This window comes from Cnephaeus nilssonii (assembly GCF_951640355.1).
Source record: "Cnephaeus nilssonii genome assembly, chromosome: 9".
In the NCBI taxonomy this organism is placed as follows: domain Eukaryota; kingdom Metazoa; phylum Chordata; class Mammalia; order Chiroptera; family Vespertilionidae; genus Cnephaeus; species Cnephaeus nilssonii.
Window position 1 is genome coordinate 59,938,421 of NC_137080.1, and position 24,652 is coordinate 59,963,072.

A 24,652-nucleotide genomic window follows, 5' to 3' on the forward strand; every position below is an offset into this window, starting at 1 on the left:
AACTTTAAAAAGTTTTTCTCCTTGACATTCAATCCTTACCAAACATATATACAAAGTTAGGAACAATATTTTGGGTCCACAGGCACCTTCCATGCATTTCCTCATTTAATTCCCATTATAATTCAGTAGACTAGATGTTCTTATCCGAGGAAGAAACATTACAGAGATGTTACCAGCTGGTTATGAACTTTGGTCACTCAGAACTGAGATGTTCAGAAACAGCACAAAGAAAAGCCTGGGGTGACATCTTAGTCACTGTCAGTGCTGGCTGGGCATCCTTCCTCCCAATGCAGATCTCAAAGGTGCAGAGTGGTCCATAGGGGCAGCAGCAGTTTTTTTATGTTAATACTCACCAGAGGACAATTTTTCCATTGCTTTTCACAGAGAGTGGAAGAGAGGGAAGAAAGGGAGAGAGAGAGAGAGAGAGAGAGAGAGAGAGAGAGAGAGAGAGAGAGAGACTGGTTGCTCCCACTCTCGCTCTGACACCAGGGGCAGGGAGGGAACCCGAAACCCAGGTACATGCCCTTGACTGGAATAGAATCTGAGACCCTTCCTGCATGGTCCATACTCTAACCACTTAACAACACCAGCCAGGGCAAGCAGCAGCAGTTTTGATGGCCATGGTAAGGATGGGGATTAAAGAATATCCTTGATATAAACAAAGACTGACATTGATGTGACAGAAATCAATATACTACAATTGACTTAGTCACAGGAGAGGAGAATATGTACATGTAAAGTATACTTTCAGTGTTTACATTTGAAAGTCTAAGGGGTGAGCATGTTTTAGCAAATGAAAGATGTTTGATGTATGAATTGCAATATTTGTTCTCTGTATCTATGGACAATTGAACCAGAGGAAGTGACTAAAATTCCTTGTCTAGACACAAGGAAAACCTCTGAGCATCAAAGTGATAAGGTCACAAGGAAAACCTGTAAGCATCAAGTGATAAGGTCACTCATTCATTTACTCATTCATTCCATCAGCAATATTTATGAGCACCCAATAGGTGCCAAGAAGTGTCCTAAGAACTGGGGGGATATAGAAGTGAACACAGTTATCAAGAATCCTGAAGGTGCTGAAGCTGGTGTGTGTGTAGGCAACAAACATGCATAGCTAAACAAGAGCAATAATCAGAGTAGTAAGAACTATGCAGAAAAACAACATCAGGTAATGTAGCAAAGAATGACCCAGTTAGCTGGTTGAAAAGGCCTCCCTGGAAACAGCTTTTATTCTGAGATCTAAATGACAAGGAGATAGCCATACAAAAATTGGTATTGGGGAAGGAGGCTTCTTAGAGCAGAGACTCTACACAGAGAAAACAAGCTTATTGAGTTTGGGAAACCTGGCTTGAGGGTGCTGGTGAAGGCTGAAGATGCAGCGGTAAGAAGATGAAGTCACAGAAGAAGGAAAGGGCCAACTTTTGTAGGTCTTGGTCAGCCAGGGCAGGTGGTCAGAATTTTATTCCAGGTACAATGGGAAAACCTCTGGAAGCTTTTATGCAGGACACTGGAAGGTTGTGATTTGCTCAATTTATCTATGGGATAATCCTATATAATAAAGATGTAATATGCAAATTGACCATCACTCCAACACACAAGATGGCCACCCCCATGTGGTCAAAGATGGCTGCCCCCATGTGGACACAAGATGGCCGCCACAAGATGGCCGGCAGGGGAGGGCAGTTGGGAGGGACCAGGCCTGCAAGGGAGGGCAGTTGGGGGGAACCAGGCCTGCAGGTGAGGGCAGTTGGGAGGGACAAGGCCTGCAAGGGAGGGCAGTTGGGGGGAACCAGGCCTGCAGGTGAGGGCAGTTGGGAGGGACAAGGCCTGCAGGGGAGGGAAGTTAGGGGCAATCGGGCCAGCAGGGGAGCAGTTAGGCGTCAATCAGGCTGGCAGGGGAGTAGTTAGGGGGTGATCAGGCTGGCAGGCAGAAGCGGTTAGGGGTAATCAGGCAGGCAAGCAGGCAGGCGAGCGGTTGGGAGCCAGCAGTCCTGGATTGTGAGAGGGGTCCCAGATTGGAGAGGGTGCAGGCTGGGCTGAGGTTACAACCCCCCTCTCCCGTGCATGAATTTCGTGCACTGGGCCTCTAGTAATATATATTCTCTCTTGTATTCTATCTCAAAATATATTCTATTTTGTGAGAAATAACAACCTATAATACAGGTTGGGGCAAAAGTAGTTTTACAGTTGTTTGTATGGAAAATAATCTATATATATTAGAGCCTAACATGCAAAGTGTCCCCTCCAGAGTTCTACTGGGAGACTGGGAGTTTGATTGCTTGTTATGATGTGCACTGATCACCAGGGGGCAGTGCAGAACAGAGGAAGGCCCTGGTTGGCAGCCCGGGAAAGGAGGTCACAGCCCCCAGCTGGAAGGTCCCAATCAGCCCTGATTGCCAGCCAGGCTTAGGGACCCTACCCGTGCACGAATTTTGTGCACTGGGCCTCTAGTACAATAAATAATAATACAAGAATAAAGTCTGCGTTTCATGTACTCACAACTATAAACCATTTTTGCCCCATTCTGTACATTAAATGCTCAATAAACATAATATATATTATTTAAAAAATGACCTTTTGTTTTAACAGTAGTATATATGTCAGAGAAGCTGTACAGCTGATATCTTTGAGATTTAGAGAATAGTAAAAATGCCAACTACTTTTTGAGCACTTACTGTGTATTTATATTATCTTATTTAATCTGTGCTCCAAATTTTTGCAGAGGAAATTAACTTTTAAAGAAATTAAGAAGGTTGCTCAAGGTTACACAGCTAAGAAGGAAAGGACGATGATTTCACTTTCACTGTTGGTCTCTGACTTTGAAGTTAATGCTCCTTCCTCTGTGCCATGCTGCCCCTTGGTGAATGTGTGCCCCGTGTTCTCCGGATGGCCCATGATCCCCATGATCATAGAAGATGATCCCTTCTCAAAGGCCTTCTGGCTTTTATTGAGCCTGGATTTTATGAGCATTTTGGCACATAAATCATACATCACAAAACAGAATGTAGTAATTTGTTCTGGGCATTGCTGTATTTGACTAAATGATCCCGTAAAGCAAGTATTCTGTCCTCTACATCTTTCCATTTTATATGTAAGCATTGAGAGGGAAACTATCAAGAAATAACAACTGACTGATGAGAAAGTAGTGCTAAAGGCACTGTTTAAATTCAAGATGTTATTATAGGTGTTATTATTAAATGAATTACTGGGAGATGATTCAGTAATAAAAAGAACATTTCTCCAGCTACTTAACTAATGCATTCTGCACGAAAGAACTTTCCTAAGGCACTAGTACATGGAGGATGACTGAATAAAGGGCTTTGTAGTGGGAATTGAAACAAACCTGGGACAGGGAACCTTTATACTTAGATTTCATCGATTCGAGAAGCCAGCAAAGACAACTATGGTCTGTTCAGTTGCTTGTAGTGCAGCCGACGTGAACTTTGTCTGCTACTTAGAGCCCACACCCACTTCTGTCTCCACCATTGCCTCTTTGTGGATCTGAGGGCCTGGGTGCTACTGGGCTTGCTTTCCAGTATATGAAAGGTTATAGAAATCCTGTTCTTTTCAGAGATGGGGAAATACTGGCAAATAAAGAATAAGGCAGACTTCTATAGAAAAAAATATAGAAAAGAATAAAAGGTTTGCCCTCATCTGCCTTTGCTCCTCTATCATTAAGTCAGTTATAATAAACTACTTTACTACAAATATTGCTATTTCTTCTGTTTGAATTTTAAATAAATATCTTTCCAATAATACAGTTGGCATGATTATTTCTAGTAAAGTTAATTCTAAAACTCTGAAGCTTTTTAATCATCAGCAGGTGGAATGCGTAATGTAAAAATGTAATCTATATGCACAGATGTGTCTCTTCTAACCTTTTCTTATGCATATTTCTTTCTTCCTATGGGACTAGAATCAGGTGTTTGGATTTAGAAGATTTTAGGTGATTTAGAGATTAAGAAGATGCTTTCTATATATCTAACACCATTCTAAGTCTTCCATTAAACAGCAAGAGTTAAAGATCCCTACCCTTGTAGGGTGGAGGCCCATTCTAGCACAGTGATAGGCAATAAACGTAAGAATGATATAGTCTGCTAGAAGGTGACAGCTGCTACTAGAGTAAGAAAAAGAAGAGTAAAGACTTGAAAGATGGGAGCATGAGCTGTTGGTTATATTTAGATAGATACCTTTTTTGTTCAAAATGGTTATATACTAGTGTGCAAGGTAAAAAGGAAAAGTTAATTTTGTCTATGCTATAGAAAGTGGATGAATTCATCTGACTATTTGTGCAGAATTTTTTAAGGCAGATTTGCAGGAGGTTGCTTTCTCCCTGGTTAACTGCATGTCTCATTTAAATTACTTATAAATCAGATGTCGTAAGGAAAGGTGCCTTAATCTCCACCAATGAATGAGCATGTTGTATTAACACCCCCTTTTGTTCTGAGTAATGTGCGTTAACTCTGATTAAACCAACCAGCAATTAAGCCAAAAATCCCCAATATTTTGATGAGAGAAACCAGAACCTAGAACCATGTCGCTTTAGAAGAGTCCTTAGAGATTACTCAGACACAATTGGATTTTTCTGGCTCCAGTCCAGCAGATGATCTGACCTCTGAGGTTGTTCTGATCTGTAAAAACAGTGATAGCATCCCACAGGGAGAACTCTGACATACCTCAAAGTTCTCTTGGGTCTTCAGTGGGGAGGGTATTCAGAAAAAAAAATACAGGGAAACCTAACATCCAGTTTTTCAATACACAACTTGTTGAAAGAATGAGAATAATTTACCCACTCCTTAGAGCAGTGATGGGCAACCTTTTGAGCTTGGTGTGTCAAACTTCGCCAAAAAACTGAGCATAACTTGGGTAGTGTGTCACTTTGAGGAAAAAACATTATTTCGCAAATGTTTCATCCTCAGGAGCAGCAAATGTTTCATCCTCGGACTGCGGCCGCCTCAGCGGCCGTGTGTCATCAGAAATGGCTACGCGTGTCAGTGCTGACACGTGTGTCATAGGTTTGCCATCACTGCCTTAGAGACTGAACCTGGGCAAACCCTTTTATCCTTTAGAGATTTCCAAACAGATCTAACAAGACATTACATGAGCTTATTAAAGCTCTTATAAAAGCTCTCAGATTGAGGTTACCACTGTCAAAACCCTTTCTCTCTGAGAGAGACCCCTGCTCCACAAAGTGTGTTCTTTGGAGCAGCAACAACACATCAGCTGGGAGATTGTTGAAGTACATAATCTTGGATCCACCCATATCTACTGAGCAGGAATCTGTGTTTTAACAAGATCCCAGGTGAATTAGGTGCAGAGTAAAACTGAGACACACTGGACTACAAAACTTCGCTCCACTGACCAGAGCAGGCATGCTTTGAACTTGACCTTTGAATCCCAAATAATACCTACTAGCAGCCAGCCCCATCCATGTTCTATCAGAACTTAACTAATTCTGTGCTAATAAATATTAGACCAGTTTGACTAATTATTGCATCTAGTGCCCAATTTTGATAGGTCTCTTGGGACAGCTCCTGAATGCATTTCCCTTACAAGGAGGGGTAGATGAGGGTTCAAATGGGGCAAGGAAGATGGTGACAGTTCATCTAGACAGCTTGCACTATAACCTAACCCCCCACTTCCCTTTGCCCTCTCCTGTGTTGGAAACACGAATGTTCCAGTCTCCTTTCTTCCTCTACTAGAGAACCCGACTCTTCTTTAAAAAGTCAGTGGTTCATTCTGTCACACAGTTGTTTAACGTCACTGGAAAGATTAAGGGATAATGTACTAGTATGCTGGAGGGACTTTGTTTTGGGGATAAAAATATTGGTAAGATAGTTCTATTTACTTCAGTACATTTATTATTTTTTCTTCTTTATTCTGTTCTTCTCTGACCTATATTCACTTTGATTTCCTAACCATTCCTGTGCCTGCATTATGGAGATTCCAAGCTAGACCTTATTCACCTCATTGTAATGCTATTGTATTGTGAAGAGCAACTCTGCTCCGCGTTACCTGACCTCATGCAGCAGGCATTATTCTCTGGCCTTAGGGTGAGTACCACACAGGTTCTCATTTTTGTCTCATTTGCTAGACAATAATCCTGAGGCAAACATCACTATTATCTCCATTTTAAAGACTAGGAAAACAAAACTCAAGAACAAAATTAAAGAGTTTCCTCAAAGTGACATACTTTGAGCTTACTGCTGAAATAAAGACATCCTGGTGATGGATAACTTGAGCAAAAATTCAGTTTACCTAATTAGAGATTTTGTAACTATGTCGTTTTAAATAGATTGTTTTTGAGAAATCATAACCAGACCTGTGCCAGTGATTGTTTTAATGCTGTACATATATTAGGTCATTCTGCATAACAATCTTATTAGAGAAGCACATAAGACCATTTTACCAATAAGCACACTGAGGCACAGAAAGATTAAGAAACCTGGGAATTACCAGAACTTGAAAATGAGCCCAAGCAACCTGTCTCTACTTCACTGTACTGTCTTGCAGTACTAAAACAATATGTAGGAAGTAGTTAAGCAGACAAAACTATGGGTGTTTTCAATTATTCTTAAAGCCCTAAAGAAGGTGGAAGTTTTAGAAAGCTTAGTTTGTACAGAGCTTTTCTCCAAAGAGATCAGTAATTTGCTGCATATTCCCGCCTCCCTTCTGACCTAAGGCCCTTTTAGTTAATAAGGAAAAGATTAAAGGAATCAAGAATAAAAAAAATGAATTCCTTCATTTAAATAAAATAAATGAAGTGGTGATTGCAGTGAATACTCAGCTAAAAACTTCAGCAGTCAAATGTGAACCAGCCTGAGATTAGGAGGGTTTAAAGTTCTTAAGCAAATTGGTGAGAGGTGGATCAAGGTCCACTCTGCATCAGAGCTGATTGTAGGTGGGTGTTTAATGAGTGGATGACAGCTCTTCCTGAAGCAGAAAAAAATGCTTTTGAAATGCAAAATTCCATTTACCTCTTCAAGGCTCAGCCTTTCTGTGTAATTGTGTGCTTCATACTCCTGTGCCAGAAAGAGGAAGAGTCTGGCAGAAACAGGAAGATGCCAGGGCTCTGTGAGATGGGCTGATGCCTTGTGAACTGCTGTGGGATTCACACAAATGTGACAGCTCAGCTCATTCACTCACTAAGATATGCACGGGGGTGGGGGTGGGGGTGGGGGACTTGTGGAAGCCCATGGAGTCTGGTGCACTGTTTCAGGTCTTGTACTTTCTGAACCACTTTTAGGTGCTCAATAAGTAAGAGAGAACATTTTCTGGTATGTTCCCCAATGAGGGTGAAAGGGAATCCCCTCAAGCAATCAGTAACCAGGCAGGGCCCCCAATCCTGCTGATATTTCACTGTAGCATCAGTGGATGGTTGCACTGTGGGGACCCTGGAGCATCCTCCTAAGGAAACTTTTCTTTGCCTAAAGGGTCCTATGCTTTCTCAGGACTTGGGAGTAGCAGAAGGCATTGGTGCCAGTCAACTGAGGATGACTCCAAAGCCACTCCAGGCTATGCTACTGAGGGACATGCATGCATTCCTTCTGATACAAATCCTCAGGGGTTGTTTGTGTTCTGTGGAGCTCAGTTCTGACTTTCATTGGCTTCTCTGAAGCTGAATGGGAGGAAGCTGAGAGGGAAGACAGAGAGTAGGGAAGGAGCTTGTGAACTCACAGGCCAGCCCTCCTTGGTACCCTTTGGGGTCCTCTGCTTCTGCTGATTCTCTCCAGAGCTGTCGCCTTTGATGAGTGGCCCAAACAGGTCTTCACATGATGCCCCCTGGACATGCTCAGTGCTGCCAAAGCTGTTTGGAATATAAATGACCTGGAATGCTGCTGCTTGTTTGTTCCATTACTATAGTGCAGGTATGTATAGAATACTTTTTGATTTTAAAGAAATCAAGTGAGAGCTGGGCTATGGGCACTGTAGATGTAGGAGGTGCCAACTGAAACATTCCTAATCCACTTTTACTAAAAAAAAATGCATCTTCTTCTTCTGAGTCCTTATGAATTGAGATAGAACAATCAACAATTCTTTATTTAACACCTTCTAAGATTTCTCCATGTCAGCCACCATACAACTACAAAGTTCTTGTTCTTGATGGGATACAAGACACACATACTAGTATACACTGAGTGGCCAGATTATTATGACCACCCCATCAGTACTTCATTGGGGCACCTTTTGCCTTTAATACTGTGGCGATTCTTCTTGGCATTGACTCCACGAGATGTTGAAAGGTGATGCGAGAAATCTGACACCATGCCTGATGAATAGTACTTTCCAGTTCTGTGAGATTTGATGGTTGTGGAACCAGCTGCCTGATGGCTCTTTTCACTTCGTCCCACAAATGCTCAGTTGGATTGAGATCTGGTGATTGTGGGGGCTACCTAAGCAAGGTAAAGTCTCCCTCATGTTCTTGAAACCACTCCTGCACAATACGAGTACCGTGGCATGGCGCATTGTCTTGTTGGAAGAAGCCATCTCCATTGGGATACACCATCAACATGATAGGATGAATTTGATCAGCAACGATACTTAGGTATGTTGTGCTATTCAGACGTTGTTCCACACAAATTGAAGGGCCCAAGTCATGCCAGGAAAACATGCCTCCAACCATAACACTGCCCCCACCAGCTTGAAGGGTTGTACTCATGCATGTGGGGTGCATGCTTTCATGCTGTTTCCGCGAAATTATCACTCTGCCATCTGCATGATGCAACTGGAAACGTGATTCATCGGACCGCATGACTTTTTTCCAATGCTCGACTGTCCAATCCTTGTGTTCCTGTGCGAATTGGAGATGTTTTATCTTGGTAACTGCAGACAGCAAAGGTGTTCGAACAGGCCTTCGGCTTCCATATCCCATACAATGCAGTGTACGGCTAATTTGCCTACAAACGTCAGGTGGTCATAATAATCTGGCCACTCAGTATATATCCAACAAAAGGCCAAAGGCATTCCGTTAACATTTGAATAAATTTGTAAAATATAGCAAGATAGTATACATACAAAAATATCACCTCCTAAAAGCCTTTCTCCAATTTTTCAAATTAAAGTAAAATTTCTGTTATAAATATGAAACAAAACTGTATTGCTCAAATGGAAACAAATATCCAGTATAATAAATAAAATCAACATTTTAAACTACTGGCTTGAAAAGAATGTTATTCACCAAAGGTCACTTGAAGACTGATAAAGGGCTATTTACACAGTAATTTTCATTTATTCCCTGCTTTACAATATCTCAAAATGGTCCCTCACATATAGGTGGTAATTGCCAAAAAGTAACAAGTGGAACAGGCATGTTTACCTTTTTATATCATGGATATAAATCTCATTTTCTTGAAGGTACTGGCAGTAGCAATCTAAGAATTAAAGCTCAGGATACCTTTATTCTAAGAAGAGGCATTTTTTGTGTAAAGTTTGAAGATGTGAGTTGGAATATTTTCTCTACCACTTGTTAGTTGTATGTTCTTGAATACGTCATTTATAGTAGCTAAACCTTTCATCTCCTAGAAATGAGGAAATAATGGATTCTAGAGTTATTGTGAGTATATAAATTTAGAGACAGTATCTATACTAATAAAAGCCTAGGTGGTCTTCGTGCCCTTGCATGTGACGTCGCCGCAAGATGGCTGCTACAAGATGGTCGCCACAAGTTGGTCGCCACAAGATGGCCACCACAAAGATGGCTGCCACAAAGATGGCCGCATGCACAGCGGATGCGGGGCCCAGCAGCCTCTCCATGCAGTGAGGCCTAGGGGTCCTGCGGCTTCGTGTGGCACAGAGGAGGCAGGTCCCAGTGGAGAAGGTGGGTCGTGGCAGGGGAAGGCAGTTGGGCACCATCGGGCTGGCAGGGGAGGGCAGTTGTGGGCCATAGGGCCAGCAGGGGAAGGCAGTTGTGGGCAGTCAGGCTGGTGGGGGAGGGAAGTTGTGGGCGATTGGGCTGGCAGGAGAGGGCAGTTGTGGGCAAATGGGCTGGCAGGGAGGGCAGTTGTGGGTGATGGGACTGGCAGGGGAGGGCAGTTGGGGGCGATTAGGCCAGTTTTGGGAGATCAGGCCAGCAGGGGAGCAGTTAGCCATCAATCAGGTTGGCAGGGAGCGGTTAGGGGCAATCAGACAGGCAGGCAGGTGAGTGGTTAGGAGCCAGTGGTCACAGATTGTGAGGGGATCGGCCCTAAACCAGCAGTCGGACATCCCCCGAGGGGTCCCAGATTGGAGAGGGTGCAGGCCGGGCTGAGGGACACCCCTTCCATGCACAAATTTCGTGCACCAGGCCTCTAGTATTTTATAAAGTGCTTAGCACAGTGCCTGGCTCATGATAAGTACTCAAGAAAAGTGTGCTATCATTGTCATTATCATTGTGCTATAAATACAGATATAGATATATATGAAGATTTTGAAAAGTTGTGGACTTTTTACTTCAATTTGTGTAATTTTGGTTGAGTGATAACATTGTGCATTTCACACATAGGTTAATTAATACAATTTAGTTTAGTATTAATTGGAATACATTTAGTTTCTTCTATGAGCTTTGCTCATAGAATGGGTATTTTCAAAGTAATGCCCTATTATTTGAATATTCTCTCTTTTTTTAAATTCTCACTCTAGGATATGTTTTTATAGATTTGAGAGAGAGAGAGAGAGAAAGAAACATCAATATAAGAAACATCGATCTGATGAGAGAGAAACATCAATGTGAGAGAGAAACATCAATCTGATGTCTCCCAAAGTCAACCCAACCAGAGATTGAACCCACAACCTGGGTATGTGCTCTGACCAGAAATTGAACGATGCTCCAACTAGCTGAGCCACACGGGCCAGGGCACTATTTGAGTATTAGAGTAGGTCAAAAGACATGAAGTGGTCTAGATTGCCAGAAACTTGGCTGCTATCCTATATACTAAAGAGGTAATATGCAAATTGACCATCACCCCAACACACAAGATGGCCACCCCCATGTGGTCAAAGATGGTTGCCTCTATGTGGATATAAGATGGCCACCACAAGATGGCTGGCAGGGGAGGGCAGTTAGGGGTGACCAGGCCTGCAGGGGAGGGCAGTTAGGGGTGACCAGGCCTGCAGGGGAGGGCAGTTAGGGGTGACCAGGCCTGCAGGGGAGGGCTTTTGGGGGTGACCAGGCCTGCAGAGGAGGGCAGTTGGGGGTGACCAGGCCTGCAGGGGAGGGCAGTTAGAGGTGACCAAGCCTGCAGGGGAGGGCAGTTGGGAGGGACCAGGCCTGCAGGGGAGGGCAGTTGGGGAGGACCAGGCCTTCAGGGGATGGCAGTTCAGGGCAACCAGGCTGGCAAGGGAGAGCAGTTAGGGGTGACCAGGCCAGCAGGGGAGGGCAGTCAGGGGCGACCAGGCCTGCAGGGGAGGGCAGTTGGGGGGACCAGGCCAGTAGTGGGGGGAAGTTAGGGGTGACCAGACTGGCAAGGGAGGGCAGTTAGGGGTGACCGGGCCAGGAGGGGGGGGCAGTTAGGGGCGACAAGGCCTACAGGGGAGTGGTTAGGGGGTGATCAGTCTGGCAGGCAGAAACAGTTAGGGGCAATCATCCTGGCAGGCAGGCAAGCGGTTGGGAGCCAGCATTCCTGGATTGTGAGAGGGCAGTCGGACATCCCTCGAGGGTTCCCAGATTGGAGAGGGTGCAGGCTGGCCTGAGGGACACACCCTCCCCCCCTCCCGTGCATGAATTTCATGCAACAGGCCTCTAGTAATGGGTAATAGAATCCCATCATTAGCTAACATTAGATGTTCACAGTTAAAAGGGAAGTAGGAAATGGAGCTATTAATAGCTTCAGACAAATCATTTACTCTAGTCATAGAGAAGTTTCCTCAAAGGAGCTATATTTATTGTTCTAAGCAGTTGTCCGAAAAGTAATCAAGTAAGATTGTGGGAGTTCTTTCTGCCCCAGAGGATAAAACTTTCCTTCGCCTTCCACTTCTTTCCAAGCCTTGCCCTTGCAGGAGGAAGAAATAAGCTCAAACTAGTCAGACACAGACATTCACAAGGCCATGCTTTTCTGCTGAGGGGATGTGATAAAGTTTCACCATATTAAAGGGTGAAGTATGCTCCTGATCCAGCCCTCTGTCCACTTCCTGAGGAGCCTGAGATCAGACCTCTGCCAGACCTATGAGTGCTCCTTTGCCTCCTGCCCTTTATCCGAGGAACCTTACTTCTCCTACAGGAAGATCCCCAGCATCCTCCTCGTTCACATGGCAGTTTGTACTGGGCTATTTCCCAGACATAGACCAGACAGCACCTGCCGTACCATGCTGGATGTTGGGGGGAAGACATAGCCTTCCTGCTGTATCTCTGTCTTTTGTTCTTACACTGGTTTGCATGTTTTGTGTCAGGCTTTCCTTAGATTGCAGCAGTAAGGTCTCACCCTCAAATCCGGGGTAATGTCCCCAGAGACTCATTGGAGAGGTGGGGAGGAAGTAAGAAACTTCATTTAGGAATTCCAATATCAGTTATAATTCCATCCAGATTTTATTAGACCAGTGCTTTGAGATGTTTAATGATCTTCATCAAGCTGTTAACAAAGCTGGTACTTTGTTCCCCATTTGGCCTTGTGTCTTTCATAGTTACTTTCAGTTTTGATAAATAGAACTATCTTGTTATTTTTGGAATTGAAAAGTCTTGTCCTGTCTAATATCAAAGTTTCACAATCTCTCCTCTAGATAGATTTAACTCAGTTCCCAAGGTTTGTAGTAGGATGAGGCGTGTAGTTTATCTTTTTCATTAGTCCCTCTTGTATTTTTCTTCTTTCCCAATTCACTGCTTCTAGCTCTTCTGGGGTTGGGGAGAGTTGAAGAGGGATGAGACAGGTAAAGGAGGCAAAAACGTTGTATGCATCTGGGGTGCTTTGAAATTTCTTTTGGCAGTTAAATAATTACTTCAATTGGGGTAGGTGTCCAGATGCTTACAATTCTCTTGTAAACTGCTTTTCTGGGTTGTTCTCCTTGTAGATCTCTGTTGTAGATAATGTCCTGATAGCTTGAAACTTCTCTCTAGAGATCCATCCCACCAGATGCTTTGTTGGAATCACCTTGGGGATACACTGCTCTTCCAGGTGTGCCTTTTGTCAAGCCTATACCTGGTACATGGGGCACAAGCACATTCACCTTGCTGTCAGACTGCAGCTCACTCCCATTGCGCCCTAGTCCCCTCTCCTCCTCCTGTCTTCAGGGAAGCTTCAGTCATCTGCCAGACTATAGAATTTTCCAGGTGACAGTTAGTTACAAGCCTCTGTGTACACCAACTCCATCTCTCTGGGTATTTCTCACAAGCTGCCTTTGGGAGATTCAAACATGACCTCCATAAGTAATATTTCACTGGTTATCCTAAAGAAACTCTTGAGGAAACAGGAAAAGTCAGATTTAACATCTTATTACACTTACGTATTTATACAAAGTATGTGGTTACTCGATGGAAATTTTATTCAAGTAATACTCTTTTTTAAAAAATCCTCACCTGAGGATATGTTTTTAGAGAGAGAGAGAGAGAGAGAGAGAGAGAGAGAGAGAGAAGAGAGAAACATCAACTGGTTGCCTCCCATATGCATCCCAACCAGGAATCAAGCCTATAACCTAAGTATGTGCCCTGACCAGGAATCAAACTTGCAACATTTTGGTGTATGGGATGATGCTCTAACCAACTGAGCCACCAGGCCAGGGCATTTAGGTAATACTCTTGATTCTTAAACTTGGATATGGCCCAGTCCTCCAGCAGAACTGTGCAGTTATAACCACTTTTTAAATTCTCAATAAATGGACACCCACTGGTTCTGGTCATAAATCACATGCTGGATAATTAGAAATCAATAAGGGCAATTGCTTTCTGTCAGATTATTAAAAAGAGCCTGGAGTTTGAATAGTAGTGATTAACACACCTACCTGTAGGTTAGGTCTCTACTTAACATACCCGTTCCCAGCTACATAATGGTGTCTGAGCTGCACATATGGCATGACTAATCAAAACATGTGCTTTGCCTCTAGTGCTTCATTAGTTGTTACTTGTTGCAGGTATTTGCACAAAGTGGGGTTCTAGGGCTGCAAGCAAATGGAGGTTCTGACAACTGTTTAATAAAATAATAGTTGAAAATATGAAAATTTACAAACTGAGAACATAATTTATTAACTTTCACCAGGTTTATTTATTAACTTTCACCAAGTTTTTCCAGACCTTCCCTGGGCAGTAAAAAGTAATTTATCACACCACTTTTCAAGAGGAATTCAAATCTTCCTCTACACACCATGCCTAGCTAATGGGAGTGAAAATTGTTTTAAAACAAATGCATTTAGAAATGCTCTAAGGGGATACTTGAGGAAGCTTGGTATAATCAGGATTAGTTCAGAAAATTATGATGGGAGCCTAGTTTTTATTAACTAATTATTTTCTTTCAAGATGCTATTCACTCTTAGGGGAGAAACACTTCACTTTATATATTAATTTCCAAAGTTTTATTGGAGTTCTTTCCTCATATCATGTCATAAAAGAACATTTAGCAGGTTTTATGACTCTGACCTTCTGAGTTTTTCCATATGCCAGAGTCATAAAGTAGCCTGAAGATTTCTTTTCCCATTTTCCTTATTTACTTCTTTTGGGGAAAGATGGCTGCACGTACAAACTCTAGATTTGGGCTATCATAAAAAGTAAACGTTGATTCCTTTTATTTTCCTCTTCTATGCTTAAAGTTTTAGAACAGTCTTGTAATTCTGATTTTCAGAAACTGACTTCCTGGAGAGTCGTTTCTAAGATTTGGAGATGAGTAGAATTTCTAAAAATGAAAATATTTGGATTGATTTGGTTATAATTTCAGATATACAGAAACTCACTAGAAAGTTTGCCAATACTCAACAGGTTATAATGCTTTTTGTTGTTGAAGGTGTGTATACTTTCTACACACCTAAGAGCCAAAGGATCCTTTGACCTAAGGCTCAATACAATGAGGTGTTGTTGTTTTCTCTTCCTCAATGGTTGTAGCAAGTAGTTTGGTATGATATATGTGAGACTTTCATTGATAAGGAACTAAATCAAGTTATGGAAATATTAAGTGCATTTTAGGTAATGAAACAAACAAAAAAAGTCTACTTAACAATTCCTGGGTGGGCATAGATGTCAGAATCGGGGGAATGGGAATGGATTGATTCTCTGTAATTGTTATTATTGGAAAGGTCTTGTTGCTAGTTAGGACAATTGGTTATTCTAGGAATGTGTCTGGATGTATTTCAGGAGAAATATATTCCTAAACCTGATTTAGCTATCCAGTTTAGACTTGCCTCCACATTATGAGTTCACTCTGTGGCAACCTCTGGGGTTGATGTATGTGAGGCTGGGTTTGAATTTATTGGGGTGACGCTGGTTAACAAAATTGTACAGGTTTCAGGTGCAATTTCCCACAACACATTGTAGTCACTCTGGGAGATAGTTCTCTGGAGATTGCATTATGACTACATTGGGACTGTGTTTTTACATGCCAGCTGTCCTGTGTACAAAAATAAACACAGTGTTATTTTGTGAGTTAACAGTCTCTGTCACTATTAATGTATTGCCTCTCAGTTCCATATTTACACCGCAATAAATACCATGTGCTAATAGAGGGGATTTTTTTAGGCATCTCTTTACAGTGAGCATGGTATTAACTTATCTCAATAGAGGGCACTGGAGGGACATTGCAGGGGAGGGGTTCTCCTGCTGTTCCATGCTTCAGCTGGTGGATGTGGGGATGGGCTGTCTCAGTGATGTCAGGGGCAAACATCTGGTCCAGCCATGGGTCCAGCATCCTCGGCTGCCTCGCATCCTCTACCTGGTGATAATGGATAATGGGTACCAAAGGCTTGCTGGCAGCACCAGCGTCCAAAGGCCTCCTAACCGTGTTGGTTCCTAGATTTCATCTGCAATGTGGAGCGCCCCTCCCCCCCCACCGCCTTTCTGCATGCCCACACCACTGCTGCTGATCACCTGTTCTTAGCCTCCATCCTGGAGGGTTGCCTGCTGCTTGCCCAGCTTCAGGTTGGACAAACCAGTAAACTTTTCTGCTCTCCTTTGGGCTGAAATATACCTTGTCTAAAGGGGTCTGAACCCAACCCTTGGTAAGGGGACCCTACTTCAAAGTTGTTGTTTTTTAAAATACTCTTCCTCAGCCCTAGGGTAGCATATAGAGTTGCTTATATTTTATATAGTCACTCTTTTTTTTCCCTATTTTGTTTTTTCCTTTTTATTGAATTTATTGGGGTGACACTGGTTAAAAAAATTATACAGGTTTCAAGTGCACAATTCCACAACACATTATAGTCACTCTTTTATCATAGTTTATTCTTTATATGAGTCTTCCTCTGTTTAATTCATACTGTGGTTTCTATCTCCTGATTGAATGTAGGCTGCTACATATCAAATCTCATTTGTTCACATGGGCATGAAAAAAGTGACTTCTAGGTAGCATCTGAACTGAAATGAGAGACACATTTATGGGAGCCAGCATAGTATATTGAGTGTGCTGTCTCTTTAAAGCCAGCATATACTTCATGTTGCAGTGATGCAAGAGATGGTCCGAAGGGTTGATGCCTCTCTTGTTTGGTAGGCAGGACTCATGAAGTTTCAACGGCATTACCTGAGACTATATGGCAAGTGTGAGTGATAAAGAACCAGACAGTTATTCATTCAATGAGTTTTTACTGAGTACCTAGTATATGCCAGGCATTGTCTTAGGTACTGAAGAGAGAGCAGGGGGAAGAAACAAATAAAATCCTTACTTTTTGCTTTTATTATTACTTATCTCTTCCCTTCACATTATCTTTTTTGTGTAAGTGACACTTCAGGTTAGTGCTTCTCACTTTACACTGGTTGTTCTTGCAATCAACAGAATGAATGATCTCACATAATATGGTTAAAGAGGCACTAGAAGTGTATGTGGTAGGAGGGGGAATCTGGAGCCATGGGTTATGTACAAACAGCACTCTTGAAAATAAATTTTAAATAAAAATGTCTTACCTTTGGACAAACATTTCAACGATATTTTACTGCTTGCAAATGAATAGTAGCAGGTGAATGGAAAGTTAAACCTATGTATGTGTGAAATTGGCTTTGAATTTCTCTGTAGTTAAGAGTGCTCATTGACCTGACTGTTCTAATTACGTTGGCTGAGAAATTTGATCATTAGTCAAACGAAACATGTAGCTATACCACTCTGTTAAGAAACCCAAATAAGGCTTGGCATGGTCTATGAAGGAATCAATGTTATAATTACCTCTTGCCCAATAGGAGGCTCAGTGGGACAGGGTCTCACTCCTTGGATTCTTCTTCTACTTAAAATATATATATATATATATATATATATATATATATATATATATATATACACACACACACATATATATATACACTTGTACACTGAGTGGCCAGATTATTATCATCTCTGAACACATAATAATCTTGCCACTCAGTGTATATCCTATATAATAAAAGGCTAATATGCAAATTGTCCCCTTGACCAGGAATTTGACCAGCAGGCAGGCAGGCCAACTGCCCATGTCCCCTCCCCCTGGCCAGGCTGGCTGGACCCCACCCATGCACAAATTCATGCACCAGGCCTCTAATATATGTGTGTGTGTGTGTGTGTGTGTGTGTGTGTGTGTATACACACATATATACACAAACATATATATACACACATATATATATACATATATATATATATATATATATATATATATATATACACACACACATATATATACACAAACACACACACACACACACACACACACACACACTGAGTGGCCAGATTATTATGCATTCAGAGATTATAATAATCTGGCCACTCAGTGTATATATTATTGATTTCAGAGAGGAAGGTAGAGGTAGAGATAGACAGAAACACCTATAATAATAAAAGCGTAATATGCTAATTAGACTGGACAGCCAAATGACCTTCCAGACGTCATTCCGGATGTCCTTCCAGACGAAGCCATGGTGGTGGGGGCTGAGGCAAAGGTGATTAGGGGCAATCAGGCAGGTATACAGAGTGGTTAGGGGCGATCAGGCAGGCAGGCGAGTGGTTAGGGGTGATCAGACAGGCAGGCGAGCAGTTAGGGGTGATCAGGCAGGAGGCGAGTGGTTAGGGGTGATCAGGAAGTCAGGCAAAGGGGTTAGGGGCGATCAGGCAGGCAGGTGAGTGGTTAGGGATGATCAGGCAGGCAGGTAGTGGTTAGGGGCTATGAGGCAGGCAGGCAGAGCAGTTAGGGGTGATGAGGCAGGCAGGCAGAGGGGTTGGGGCGATCAGGCTGGCAGAGGGGTTAGGTGCGATGAGGCAGGCAGGCAGAGGGGTTAGAAGTGATAAGGCAGGCAGGCCAGTGGTTGGGGATGATCAAGCAGGCAGGCAGGCAAGCGGTTAGGAGCCAGCGGTCCTGGATAGCGAGAAGGATGTCCAACATCCCGAGGGGTCCTGGGTTGCAGTAGGGTGCAGGCCGGGCTGAGGGACACCCCCACTCTCCAGTGCATGAATTTTGTGCACCAGGCCTCTAGTCAATGATAAGAGAGAATCATTGATCAGCTGCCTCCTACACACCCCACACTGGGGATTGAGCCCACAACCTGGCCATGTGTCCTGACCGGAAATCGAACCATAACCTCCTGGGTCATAGGTCGGTGCTCATCCACTGAGCCATGGCAGCTGGGCACTCCTTAGATTCTTGTACTATTTTCTTTCAGGTATATTTATCTCACCCTTTTGGAATTCTGCCTTGTTAGTTATGAAAGGGACTCAATCTGTTATCAGTGGTTTGATCATAGGACATTTTGACAGAGTACTTCAGGATGGCCAATTGTTATTTTACTTCCAATCAATAATAATTTTTACTTGTTGGAGGGGTTCACATATTTTCACTGAAAGTAATCAGTGATTTTTTTTTTAAAAAAGGAGAAGCTGATGGGAGAATATTTTTTATTGTTTTGATCATGATCCAAGGCCTGAGGTGGAGGAAAACTGATGTTTTAAACTTTTCATTGCTTCTTTTCACATCCTTGTGTGTTCACATTCTCTGGAAGGTGTAGACCCACAGCTACACTTTTGCCCTCTTTTTCTTTCTTTTCACCTTTCCTAACATAGGATGAAAGAGGCTAATCAGTGGAGGAGAAAATCCTTGCTGGATACTATGATGTAATAGGAAACAGGAATGCAAAGTTTTGGGGTGTTTTCCCCCTCATTGCAACTTAGTTTTTCTGTAAATAAAACTCAGCTAAAAAAATTGCTACCTCTTTCTGAAGTTTACAAATTTAATGCTACCTGATGCTTGGGGAGGTACTTGCAACTCTTTAAATAAGGTAGTAACTTTTAAATCATGATCAAGTTTTATGGCATACACATAAATTTTGTTTGTTTGTTTGTTTGTTTGTTTTTGGTTAATCTTCATCTGAGGATATTTTTCCATTGATTTTTAGGGAGAGTGGAAGAGAGAGGGGAACACAGAGAGAAACATCTATGTGAGAGAAACACATTGATTGGTTGCCTCATACATGTGCCCTGACCAGGGCGCAGGCCGGGAAGGAGCCTGCAACTGAGGTACATGCCATTGACCAGAATCAAACCCATGTCCCTTTGGTTTGTAAGCCAATACTCTATCCACTAAGCAAAACCAACTAGGGTGGCATACACATTAATTTTGCTATTTTCTTGACACTAAATTCCATGATTACAATTTAATTCAAATCCCTATTTAAGTGATACTGCAGAGCCAGCAAATTAAAATGTGTGTAGCATATAAATGAGTGACAGTATTTAAAAAATGTGGTTATAAGGGGCTTGAATCTGGATTCATTTCACATCAAGAATTTGAGTAATGAGCCTAATAGGTTTTATTTCACTGTAAGTATATTTGGAAAAATATTTTCAAAAGTAATTTTAATAAACCTTTAATATATGCTTCTAAGAACCATAATTATTTATAGTAACATTATCTTTCACATATATCTCCCTTTTCTTAGGCCCTGAGTACAGACCTTGACATCTACACTAATAAAAGAGAAACATGCAAATTGACTGTCACTCTGATACGCCCACCAGCCAATCAGGAGTGAGTATGCCAATTAACCCAACAAAGATGGTGGTGGCCACAGAGCTGGAGTGAGCAGGAGGTTTGCGTTGCCCCCGGCGACGGAGGAAGCCAAGCTTCCCATCCACCCTGGCCGCCGCTGAAGGAGGGGCTGGGAGCCTGGGTCAATGGGGGGCATGGCCAGCCTGAAAACGGCCCTCAGCCCCTTACCCAGGCTGGCCAGGCACCCCAGCAGGACCCCCCACCCTGAAGGGGGTGTGGCCAGCCTGAAAATGGCCATCAGCCCCTCATCCAGGCTGGCCACGCCCCCATGGAGTAAGAGTCCCCGTTGGGTGTGGCCAGCCTAAAAACAGCCCTCAGCCCCTCACCCAGGCTGCCCATGCCTCCCCAGCGGGGACCCTCACTCCATGGGGGCGTGGCCAGCCTGCTAACCATCACAGGCCCCTCACCCAGGCTGTCCCATGCCCCAAGGGAACCCCCACCCTGATCCGGGACACCCTTCAGGGCAAACCAGCCGGCCCCCACCTGTGCACCAGGCCTCTGTCTATACTAATAAAAGGGTAATATGCTAATTAGACTGGGAGACCTTCCAGGAGACCTTCCAGACATTCTTCTGGACAAAGCCATGGTGGCGGGGCTGAGGTAGAGGCGGTTAGAAGCCAAGAGGAGAGGGCAGTTGTGGGTGATCAGGCCAGGATGGGACAGCAGTTATGGGTGATCAGGCCGGTGTGGGGGGCCGTTGGGGGTGATCAGGCCAGCGGGGGGGGCAGATGGGGTTGAGCAGACCAGCAGGGGGCCAGTTGTGGCCAAGCAGGCCATCAGTGGGGGTCAGTTGGGGGTGATCAGGACAGTGGGGGGCAGTTTGGGGTGAACAGGCCAGCAGGGGGCAGTTGGGGGCGAGCAGGCCCATGGGGAAAGCAGGTGGGGGCGAGCAGGTCAGCGGGGGGACAGTTGGGGGCGAGCACCCTGGCACGGGGGGCAGTTGGGGGTGATCAGGCTGGCGGGGGGGGCATTTGGGGGCAAGCAGGCCGGCGGCAGGGGGCAGTTGGGGGCGAGCAGGCCAGCAGGCAGAATGGTTAGGGGCAATCAGGCAGGCAGGCAGGTGAGCGGTTAGGAGCCAGCAGTCCCAGATTGTGAGAGGGATGTCCGAATGCCAGTTTAGGCCCGATCCCTGTAAACTGGCAGTAGGACATCCTTCAAGGTGTCCCAGATTGGAGAGGGTGCAGGCCGGGCTGAGGGACACTCACCCCCCCACCCCACCCCCGTGCACAAATTTCATGCACCTGGCCACTAGTATTATATAGAATCAGTAAAAGCGAAGCTATTATTACTGTTTTCAAATGTTGTCTCGGTATGCATAATCAGGAAGTGCACCATACATGCAATGCAGTTACTCAGAGAATAGAATAGGATAACTGTGCCTTTGGAACAGCAGGCTTAAAGGGCAGGGTCAGAAGAATTTTTTTTTTTTTTTGAGACAAGATGCATGGAGAAAACAGAACTCATCTTAGAGCTCTTGATTCTGGTTTCAGCTTTGCTGCTAACCAACTGTGTGAACCATAGAAAGTCAACTAACCTCTCTGAGCCTTGGTTTCATCATCTATAAAATAAAAAGATTGAATTAGGTGTCCTCTAAGATGCTTCCAGTGATCAAATATGATTTCATCTCTTTGGGGGATTTAGTTTTCATGTCTGTGAGATTATTATTAGCCTAGTGCAAACCAAGGGAAAGACACATTGGAGTTATTTGCTAGCCACAGTTTTGGTAGTCAAATTAGTAGTATTCCAGGCTCTGTAATTTTATATATTGATGTAAAAGACCTTACTTCACATGTTTGACAATCACAGAATCAACAAAACAGCATAATCTGTTTCTCCAGGAATTGGCTTTGGCGATCTGGTGATTTGGGGAATTCATCTTGGCTTTTGGTAAAAAGCATTTGTATTCAGGAGCTTTTAAAAAGTTGTTCTAAATATCTTTAAGTTGCAAGGAGGTTTAGTGATAACAGCAATGAAAGGATATTTTCTTAAGTCCAGCTCAATAAACACATATTAAGCTTCTATTAAAGGTCTGTAACCACTTAGTATTTATGAATCTGAAATCCAAAAAGCTCTTAAAAACCTGAATTCATTTAGTGGCAAAACCTGATCTGAATGGATATGAAGACATGCTTTAAAAAAAAAAATCCCATTTAGTGTGAATACTCATTTCTATCACTAAAGAAACTGCTGTGTATTCAGTTTTGGATTGCTACCCCAGAACCTGCCAGGAATGTTCTGGAAGATGTGGTACATGGCCTGTAATACTGGTTCTAAGCTCGAGAAGCTTTGAATTCCAAAGCTTATTAGGTGCCAAGGATTTGGATAAAGGATTTCAGACATGTAGAAGGGTGAAGGCAGGTAGAAGGATAGAAGGAGAGGAACTGGCTGAAATGCGAAGGTACGTAGGATAAAGTCACAGTTTGTAAAGAGTTTCCAGACATATTCACCAATACGATATGATGTATTTTATTGAAAAGATGTGGATAATATTTAAGGGCACTTACAGAGTGAGCAATTATTTCTGCTGGGTTTCAGGATGTATCACAAAGGAAGGCATATTTGAAGTGGATCCTGAAGAATGAGTAGGTGTTTCTCACAGAGAAAGAAGAGACATGTATCTGTGCTGTATTGGGGCCCTGTGGCTTCTCTGGGGCTGAATTAGAGAAGCCAAGGAGAGGATGTTATGGGGCTGAGCATCTGAAAATGAGATTGGGATTATTATTCAAGGCCCTTTATACCATGCTAATAGCCATCCATTGAACCCCAGTGGACTGTGTTCTCCAGAGGCCATCCCTGAGAAGCATATTCATGTGTAAATAATTTGTTAAAGAAGCACAGCCAGGGAGACCCATCAGGAATGGAGTAGCAGGAGAGGGAAGAGCAAGAAGTCAAGAAAGGGACAGTCCCCGGAGATGGCTTTAACTTGATCTTGAAGGGAAGCAGTGAAAGGTAAGCCTTAAATACTTCCGCATCTGTAAGTCTTTGGGTAAGGGCCCTGGGGGATGAGGTGGGTTGGTGATGTAAATTCCCAGGCACTGAACCTATCCCTGCCTAGGTTCTCTCCAAAGCAAGTCTAAATGCTAACTGAGGGAGGCAGTGGTGAAGTGCACTAAAGTGGTGAATGGTGATGTGAACCTCGTTTTCTGGCACAGTAACATTTGGTGATCTCTTACTGCATTTCAGGCTTCACATAGTGTACTTCAAACAATCGTTTCTTTTAATTCTCAAAACCATTCCACAAGATAGGGAATGTTTTCCATTTTTACAGATGAGAATTCTGAAGCTTGGAAGGTCAACTGGCCAGGCTAGTTAGTGGAGGCCTGTGCTTCGGTCGCAGTGTTTTCTGGCCCCATTTCCCTGTGGACAGCAGGATTTCCAGGTTCCCCAGGGCTTCCCATCCACCCCACTTTCTACTGGAGAAACTCTAGTAATCTATTTTACATACTGCTTCTTTGCAAACACTTTTCACTGAAGGAATTGTTCTGAAGTTTAAGTTTCCAAACTGTTGCACATCATGGATATCCAATAAACGTTTTTAAGAGAATTATGACAAAACACTTATAAAAAAGTGCCCTCTCCTTTATTATGTTTGAATTTTAGTTCTAATGGATATATTCAAGGGCTACAATAAAGCAGAATAGACTGTCTTATTTAAGTTGGCTCAATTACAAATCAGGACTGATGCTTATTTTGGATTACTGTGTTTTGTTTTTTATTTGGAATTCCTTCAGAACTTTTTTAGGAACAAAATTGAGGTTTTAATGGTCAATAAATGGAAAGGAATTAGTTAATATATTTAATTCCTGAACATTCTGAATTGTGTACAGTCCTTCTAGAATTAGGTAACTTCTAATTCTTTCATTTCTGGTAGTTAAGTACCTCATTTTGAGTAGTTCTAAGGAGGACAGTCAGAAGAGACCTCTCAAAGAAATTATGAGTATAGTTAGGTTTTAATTGGGTAAAATACGTCTGTATCTGTAAGTCACTGGGTAAGGGCTGTGGTGGATGGGCTGGGCTGGTAATGTAAATCCCCAGGCACTGAACCTATCTCTGCCTGGGCTGCAAGTCTAAGTGCTAACTGAAGGGGAGGTGGTGGGTAAGGTGCACTAAAGTGGTGAATTATTTCAGAATAAGCTTTGTAAATGTGTACAAGTATTAAAGTACTAAAAACACCTCTCTCTTTCACACACACACACACACACACACACACACACACACATACACACAGGAAAAGAGAGATGCCAAGAAGGTCAATATTGTTTGTTCATTATTTAACAAATATTTGTTAAGAACCTATTATCTACTAGGAAGAAAACAAAATTGTCAAGAATTTACAATTTAGTAGAGAGGAATAATGTAATATGATTATATATCATTGTTGTTACTGCAAAGAAAACAAAACAAATCCTAAGTTCTGGTATTTGAGAATCTGGGGGTGGAAAGATGTTTTTTTTCTAAGGATTAGTCATTTTATATTACATTTTAGCTGCAAAGCAAATAAATCTCCTGAGAATTGATCTCAACAAATATTTATGGAGCATCTACT

At 42.9% G+C, this 24,652-nt stretch overlaps 1 long non-coding RNA gene across 1 annotated transcript in view; it reads right to left on the reverse strand.

The window, feature by feature from the left end:
- Positions 1–17,837, reverse strand: part of LOC307104965 — a 544,872-nt gene extending 527,035 nt beyond the window's left edge. Inside the window, exon 1 of the long non-coding RNA XR_013813961.1 lies at positions 17,766–17,837. This is a non-coding gene — a long non-coding RNA (uncharacterized lncRNA). The remainder of the gene's footprint in view (positions 1–17,765) is intronic.
- Positions 17,838–24,652: the final 6,815 nt, after the last annotated feature.